Source organism: Phoenix dactylifera, unplaced genomic scaffold, assembly GCF_009389715.1.
Source record: "Phoenix dactylifera cultivar Barhee BC4 unplaced genomic scaffold, palm_55x_up_171113_PBpolish2nd_filt_p 000007F, whole genome shotgun sequence".
Classification (NCBI taxonomy): domain Eukaryota; kingdom Viridiplantae; phylum Streptophyta; class Magnoliopsida; order Arecales; family Arecaceae; genus Phoenix; species Phoenix dactylifera.
Genome location: NW_024067666.1, coordinates 4700350 through 4708004, shown reverse-complemented (window position 1 = coordinate 4708004; position 7655 = coordinate 4700350). Strand labels below are relative to the sequence as shown.

General features: G+C 35.7%; 1 pseudogene; it reads right to left on the bottom strand.

Moving 5' to 3' along the window:
* Positions 1–229: 229 nt before the first annotated feature.
* Positions 230–7399, bottom strand: LOC120104526 (annotated as a pseudogene).
* Positions 7400–7655: the final 256 nt, after the last annotated feature.

Here is a 7655-nt window from a genome sequence, read left to right as displayed (position 1 = left end):
CAGGCAATGAGAATCAAAGACCATACCCATAGCCATAGCCATCAATCATTAGCCCCGAATGTATCATCTCCTGCCTCTAGAGATAACTATAATGAGGCGGGCTTCAAAAGGATCTGTAGCCGCGTTCTTCACATTCGAATTTAATTAGTAGTGCGGACGAAGAGGAGCTTCTCATAAAATACTAGGTTGTCAATGAATGTTCTGATCATTTGTGGCAATGGAAAAGGAGTTCTATGGCCATATTGTCACGACCTGTCTTCATTCTATGGCACCCAAAGACGTACAACACTAACAAAGCCCTTGGTGGAGTAACAAGAGCCAAAGAACATATACTTGATAGAAGCAATTACAGAAGACCACAAGATGGCAAGCTAACATAATATTCAGCAACCATAAGGAAAAGGAAAAGGAAAAGGAAAACATATATAGATAGAATCATGGCAAATCCACCGTCGTTAAGTAGCAGCCATGGCTGACGAAGCTGCTCCACGAAATTATCAAAGGGGCTTCCGGGCAAGGAAGAAGTACATCGGGGTGAAAATTTCTTTCCTGCATCCATCCGGTTTATATATTATCTCACTTGTAACCGACACGAATAAGGGGGGCAAACACTAATGCACAGGAAGATTGGGAGCATCCAGAAATTACAGCAAGTAAACTGCAAAAAAAATATTTTACTTACCTTCCACCTTCCAGAAGCCCTTCAGCAGCCTTTTCCAGCAATGATGATACTCTCCCACTTCCCGCCGGAGCAAGACGCAAAAATTCTAGTGTCTTAAGCTACAGAACACCAAAATGAACAATATTTAATGACAAGCAAAAAGATAGAAGAGGAGGAAAGAGATATGGAACAAGTAGTGTCGTAGTGATCTCAATTACCATAGTTTTGATAATGAAACGTCCCAACAGCAGTCATTTGAAAGCTTGATATGGAGAACTGACTCGGATCCAAGGACGAATACCATGGCACAGGAGAATCTAATGCAAGATCCTTCTCCCATACGACCTGTGAAAAAGCAATTGCGTACTAGAGTCTCACATACCTTTTTATAGAGGAAGCATTAAGGACCAATATATGCTGTGTAATCTTTTACCTCAAATCCAGCAAGCCTTAAGGCTTCAAGGCATTGGTTTACAGTTCTTATGTCAGGGCGACCACTACCAAGCTCGATTAGAGCCTTAATTTTCTGATGACTTTCATTCGTCGGATCAAAGTGATCGGTCATTAACCCCTCATAGGCCGCAAAACACTGGCCAGGCTTCAGTACTCTTATAATCTCCTTATAGCAGCCAAGCTGGAACGAGCAAAAAGGCATTAGAAATATTTGAAGAAGGTATGATACAATCAAAAGATAAGCTATTGGAAACATGTACACAAGCATTTAAATCGGCACATTACCGCATCTGGTGCATGACATGTTGCTTCTATAGCATATATCGCATCAAAAGTGTTATCGGAGAATGCCATTTTCATGAAGTCGGCCTGCATATATGAGAAGTGAAGAGTATGGAGGACATGAAGATTATCCTAAATATTAACCAAGCATACTGAATTATATTTCTATATAATAATACCTCTAACTATAGAGGTTAAAGACATTTGAAATTCTAAATTAGACCTCTAAATGAGAGAAATCGGCAATAATTTTTGCAAAGACAGACAGATATATAACAGAATATATACAACCCCAGAAATGGAAAAATAGTGATACAAAAGAGAAAAGAAAAAAAGCTACATGTACCTCAACGAAGTTGCAAGACTCACTCAATCCTGCTAGCTGGTTTAACACCTGTGGATTGAACACTGTCAGTCAGTAAAGGCTTTCTATCAAGTCTCAAATGCATGTTGATATTAAGAAAGACAAATAGGTATTAGAATATTTGAGATAGAAAGTGTTAACAACCTTGCCTCTTGATATCTGGTACTCGTTGTTGTTCAATCCGGTAATGGATGCCAAGCTGCAACAGTTTCAATATGAGAAGTTATCATAGCTATTCTCTTCTTGTTTTTCTTTTTTTCCGGTAGAAGGGAGGTAAATTGCATTCAATAATTTCTAAGATAAGTACATCCATAACTATTTGGATTTACAAGATGTAATAGATAAGCAGGAAGCCTTGTTGATCCATTGTATAGAAAATAACAAAGACCACTTATCTGAAATAATGAACGAACACATCACACCCCAGTAGAACCTTTCAAATTACCCACCTTTTTCTGATCACATTAGACTGCCATTGATTCATCTTAGTAATGGATCAACAGAAATGGTCAGATTATGCAATTTTTTAGCCTTCAATTTTCATTTAAGCATCATATCAAGTTGTATTTACACAACAATTGCATCCACATACTTACCCTAACCTCGTCTTGTCGATGAGCACTTAATGATAGCAGTGTAACATACCTCCTGAAAAATGGGAGGCATGTGACCTGTCCTAGTGCTATCCCTGCCCAAGCATGTTTAAACAACAGAATTCTGATAGAATTTGCTGCTCTAATTAAGATATGATTCAAAATAGCTTCTCTGGTAAATGCGACATGATAATTATGCAACAGGATCCATTTTAACTTTAAAATGGAATACAGAAAAACAACTTGCAGAAACAAAGTTGAGATAAAAAAGTTACCTAAATCTAGCAATTTCCCGTAGTGGTCCACCAATTCCACAACCTACATCCAAAACCTGCATTTACAAATATAAAGAAGCATACATTACCTACAAAGCATCTTGCCTACTAAGATTTGCCGCGTAATCACAAAAGGAAAGACAACTAAAACCTTCATTCCCCTTTTCAAGCCTAGTTGTAGGGCAAGAAAATGCTGGTGGCGCTTCATGCTTTCTTGTGATGATTCCCCTTTCCATCTTCATAAACGTTATTAAAGTAAATAATTAATTCTAAGCAATTATCAAGAAATGATCCATAAACATAGTGCATATTTTTTCTGATGAAAGATGAATTAATTAAATGTCAGTAATTAAAGTAGTGCTAACCGGGGAGCAAAGTGGAAGGATTCTCCCAAGGCATATTCATAGAAGCTTGTTACAAGATTATAGTACTTGCTTACCTGAAATATATCAAATAAATACCAAAAGCATTTAGTTAGACTTTGCAAGGATATGGTCAAAACCACATTGACTGTTTCATGCTGGATTCAAAATTGCAGTTATTCAATGATATAGAAAATGAGTTTATCCTACAGGTTATGATATTTTGAAATCTTTTCCTCAGATTACAGAGAACAAACATTGCTCCTATATTTTCATACAGATTCCTTCACAAGACAAACAAGCATCACGTCATGAGTGCATACTTAGTTAATAATTGACACTGACGCGGACGCCTTTTCTCTAAATCAGAAGTGTTGCATATAGTCTTTCATCCGTAATCAAATATGAAAACCTTAAAACAGAATCCATTACAATTAATCTATGTATCAGTAAAAACTAGAGCAAAAACTTGGCTTTGAAAAACAACTAATTTCATGGTTCATGGACCAAATTTATCCCTTCAACTAATCTCAAAAACTGTCAGCTATAGCTGATACCTGATCACAAGTACCTTAGGCTTCATCAGTAAACATCCAAGTCATGACCAAAGTATCCTTACCTATCATACAATATTTGTCCTTATCCTGACATAAAGATCTGTTTAATCAAAAATGAAAGTATAAATAAAAAGTATAAAAACCAGGATTTGAAAGTATAAGAGTCCATATTATATTTGTACACACATACAGTACATACATACATACATACAGTGCCAGGATTTGAAGTACATACATCTACTTTTTATTTTGTTATGAACAAAAATTTCTCATCCAAAAAGTGTTCCAAAAATTATAACCAAACAGAAATTGGAATAACTCATAGCGTAACTATTCCCAAGGGAATAATTTTTGTGTTCCCATTTTTCTTGTTCCCGAATCAAATGCACGCAAAACTTGAGGCATAACTATTCCCACAGGCATAGTTTTTCTGTTTCTATTTTTCCTGCATAAACAACCATAAACAATCTCTGACATAGGTAGGAGTTATATTTGAAGTGGAATAGCTATAACATATTCCTACTTTAATGTGACTTTTGAAGAGTTGTGGTTGGTTCAGGACTCTTGGATTTATCTTTTTCCAGTATAATAAAAATATGCATACAATATGTCCACACATGGCAGCAAATTCAAGGTGGCCATAGTTTATTTCTTATCTACGGAGTCTAGAAAAGTTCACATAAAACTGCACAATTTAGTAACTTCCTCCTATCCTAGTAAACCGATTTTCAGCACCAGGCAAGGCTCAATTCCTTCAGATATTTAACTTTTTTTGAGAAAACAGGCATAGCGATAAGATCACAAATTTAACACATGTTTTTTCCTTAATTCTTGTTCTGTCTTTTGTTCTTCGTTTTATAAATTACTGTCATATAGATGGTTTCAGATTTGTCTTATTTTGTGCACATGAGCCATAAAACTAGTTGCTTTGAATTCCTCTAGTCACAAGAATCTTAGAATTAACTTTGGGAACCAGCTTTCCATGTCAATTTTTCTTCAAACTTTTATTTCCTGCATCAGATCAGGCATATCAGATCTCTGTTCCTCTACGGCGTCAGATCTTATGTATTGCATAAGTACCCTTCCACTTGACAACGCAGTCTTCTACATCCTTCTTTCAATCTTTGATCCTATAAGCCCAAATACCCTTAAAGTAATCTACTTTGTCCATTTTAACCATCTACCTACACAACTTAGGCCAGCAAGTCAACATTCCTATGATCGATACTGTCATTCTACTAGCCAAAGCCATTCATTACCATAAGTAACACTCTAAACCATGGGATCATATTTTTAATGCTGGCAACGAGTTTTATATAAATGATAAAATGAACATAGCTTTGTATTGGAGTTAAATCCAACAATTAAACAAGAAATAAATAGATAAGTTGTCTTACCACGTCATTGTAGTTGGCTTTTCTTGTTTCCTTATCCCCTCCAAAATAGCCATGATAGTTCTCATACCTAGGAAAAGAAAAATTATACACAATTAAAGAAAAATACCAGAAATCAATTTACAGATAATTGCGCTCAGAAAAAACTACATAGTGAACAAAATGTTGTAAACTCCAGGAAGAAACATCAATAGTCCATCTTTTGTTCACATCATTTTGTTTGTGGATTGTCAAATCAGTAACGGCAGCCACAAGGTTATTTTGTTAAAATTATATGGACAGCAAAGATTCAAGCTTGTAAAGTTGAGGAATGCATAGACACCACTAGCAGAAAGGAAGGGCATGTAGAATGCGATTATTGTTTCACTTGTCAAATTCCATTATTGTTTTATAAGCCTAAAAGAAGGAAAATTTAGGCCAGATGCTTCATAAGAAGATTCTGCATGGACCCATGTTATAGGCCAAATAGCAAGGGTCCTTATCACAAACTATTACTCACAAAAGCTACATTAATCCTTAAGAATAATTAAAGAAAAGTACTATTGTACTATTTTACATCTTTTTCCTTTTTCCTTCAACACAGTAGATAAATGTGATCCGTTGTCAAAACTTATGTGGTACAATATGCTCATAACGATAAGATCAAAATGATTCATTATCTTTCGATTTTTTTTTTTCCAGTTAGATATAGGGGATAAGAGGAAGATTAGAGTGACATCAACACAAGATGACTCCACAACTCAGAAAGATTCCATTTCTCATGCGCTCTTATCGCACCACCGAGAATATTGAGACCCGCTCCTATTGCTTGTCCTCACACGGCGAGAAAAGTCCATGGCATTTTATCAAAAAAAGAAGAAGAAAAGTCCATGGCGAGAAATGCGAGAAACACATGTTTCTATCAAGAAAAGTCCATGGCATTCTCACAGGGATCAATCATACTCATAGCTATCTATGTGCAACACTATTGAAATATAATGGAAGAAAGACAGAGAGCACGGCGAGAAACATACTGCTCCACTGCCGATTGAACTTCCTTCTTGTCGATGCTTCCTCCCACCCCAGAAGCAAAATCCAGAGCTCCTGACTTCGACATCACTGGATCCCGGAAGCACTAAAAAAAAATTACAAGCCCCAGATCAAATTTTTTTTAAAACAAATTAATTAAAGCTCATCCACTTTTCCAAAGTTGGGAAAAAAAATACAAGGAGAATAAAGGAAAAAAGAAATTTTTTTTTTGAATTTTTTTTTTAAGTGTATACTTTTCTAAATACGCGTAATTGCATAAATATCTTTATAGAGTTGCTATTTGTATCTGTATCCTTATAAAATTTTCTTTTTGCGTGTCTACCTGTAATGGTATTTCAATCATTTTAAATGTAAATCGTTTATTTTTTTAACAGCGTTAGATGGTATGTGTATATATATATTAAAAAAAGAAAAGGAGAGGTATATATACAAAATAAGTATTTTACGAGGGTATATATATAAATAAAAATTTATGAGGGTATTTATACAATTTTGAAAAAAAGAAAAATAGGGATATATATGCAAAATGAGTATTTTATGAGGGTATATATGTAAATAGAAAATTTATGAGGGTATTTATACAAATTTTTTTAATTTTTTTCTATAATGAGAGAAAATGAGGAGATTAAAAAAATAATAAGAAAGGACAAAAATAATCACATTAAAAAGCAACTGCTTTTTTTTTTTTTCTTTTGCTTTGGAAAGAAGAGGGAGGGGAAAACCCCACCCACGTAGCGGCCCCCACTGCCCCCCTTCCAGCAGGGAATGTTCGATGCGGGTAAAAATTTTTTCTCAGATATTTCATGACCCGTGGTCAACCCCACGTGAGTATGTCACCCCAGTGCCAGCTGGACCGGTCCCCACATTTAATCGAACTTGGACCACATTAGTGAAAACAAAGCTTTGTTCCAACCATGCTACCACCTTGGTGGCAAGCAATTGTATTTGGAAAAAAAAAAAAAAAACATGATGTTGAACATAGATTTCACTAAAAAGACAATGTCGAATGAAAAAAAAAGGACATGGAAAAAAAAAAACCAAAGCCATATTTTTGCGAGAAAAAACAAATTGAAGGAAAAAGGAAGACGAAACAAAAGACTAACAGCCAGACAGCAAACCCAAGCCAACCATATACTAGGATTTTACTTAAAAAAAGAAAGAAAAGGGAAAGAAGAAACGAAGAAATCAACAAAATTCACGAATCTTACATTCTCTCGATTCTTTCAAAAACAAAAGAAAAAAAAAGAAATAGAAGGCCGGAGAAGAGATAACGGCCTTAAAAAGATCGGATTCGATCGAATGGGCGAAGGCGAGGCCTTACGATTTTTATCGCGTGGAATAGGGAGACGATGGAATCTAAGAGGGCAAGAAAATAAAAATCTCAGAGGAAAGGTGAAGATTTAAACCCAGCCAGGCTTTTCATTTATAGAGAGAAGGTGGCCGCGGGGGGAGGCGAAGAGAGCGGAGACGGGGAGAGAGGGGGCCTCCCAGCCAAATTGTTTATGGGAAATTAATTTTCCACCCTTCCTAAGTCTCCTCTGTAACAAAAAGTCCTTGTTGACTAAATTTAAAATGAGACTTTTCAAACTATAATTTTCGGTCCTTGAGCTCCTTTTATTTAAAAAAAAGCTATCGAAGGCAACGAGGTGAAATCCTTCTGGCTGAAATCGAATGAGAACTCGCCG